Below are 1,294 nucleotides of genomic sequence, written 5' to 3'. Positions count from 1 at the left end.
AAAAAAAAGGCCACCCACGACGACGTACACAGCAGGGCCCGGGGACGCCCTCCCAGCTCGCGCCCTGCCCCGGGAGCCCCTTAGATCAAAGCCGCGAGACCTAGATCTGGTTTAAAAAGGGCAAAGTCAAGGCCACAGACAACACAAGCCAACGTGCCCAGAACTCCCCCCGTCCGGCCCACTGGGATCCTCTCCCCGTCCCCCCTCCCTCCCTCACACATCCTTCCTCCAAATCTGCAAAAGGGGAAAAAAAAATAATCATAATAAAACCAGTTCTCACCAACAGGGGAGGGGGGAGGAGGAGGGGGAGGAAGGGAGGAGGCTGAGCCGACAGAAGAGATCCGCCTCCGCTGCCGGCGACAGACCCTCAGAGAGCCGGAGCGCGCGACAGGCGGCGGGAGGACACTCGCTTCCCCGGAAAATAAACCTACAATGTAAAAATAACGCCGGGCGCCCCACGCTAATTGGGCCCTGGCGACAGCGGCTCACAGGTACAGCGTGTCTCTCCCGCCGGCCCGCCTTGCCCTCTCCCTCCCTCGAGCTTTTCCCCGCAAGCGTCCGGGTGGGAGAAGGCGCTCCCCACGGGCCCCCTCCACTCCCAGCAGGTCTCTGGGGATGTTCCCCCCATAACTAAGGCCTAGGGCCCCCGGGTCCAGCCCAAGTGGGATCAGCTCTGAATTCCAACTTCCCAAACTAGTGGCATCCCAACTATCCGCACAGCCCGGGGGAGGGACCAGGAGGCGGCCCAATGAGGCGTCACCGGGCGCGGGAGGCAGGCCCAGACACCAGGAACACCGGCAGCGGGGGAGGGGGGAACGAGAGGCGCCTCTCCCCGGGGTACCCCCGCCCAGCGTTCTCTGGTCCCTTGCCCGGGAGCGCTCGCGGCCAGCGTCCCCCCCACACAAGCTGGCAGGAACCCCCCCCCCACCGCGCCATGTACCCTTCCACAGCAGCCAGGCCGGGGAGCGGGGGTGCCATCTCCAGGAGCTCCCCAAACCTGCTCTGCCCGCTGAAAAATAAGGCGCACTGTCTCTCCCCTAGTCTGGGGCTGCTACGGAAGGAGAGGCGCATGGCGGCCATGCCCCAGGGCTGGGGCACACGGTGGGGGGCTGCCTTCCGTACTTCCAGGACGCCCCCCACGCCACTTCCCTCCTTCCCGCCGCCTCGCTGGGGAGCTGGAGTTCCCCTAAGTTCCCTGGCGCCCCCACGCATGCGGGCCGCAGCGTCGATGGGGCGCCTCGCTCCCCAGTAGGCCACCCCCCAAGAGCGCCAACTCGGGAGTGCAGGGGCCCCG

The sequence above is a fragment of the Pteropus alecto genome, unplaced genomic scaffold (genome assembly GCF_000325575.1).
Source record: "Pteropus alecto unplaced genomic scaffold, ASM32557v1 scaffold213, whole genome shotgun sequence".
Lineage (NCBI taxonomy): Eukaryota > Metazoa > Chordata > Mammalia > Chiroptera > Pteropodidae > Pteropus > Pteropus alecto.
Note: the sequence above shows the minus strand (reverse complement) of the source record.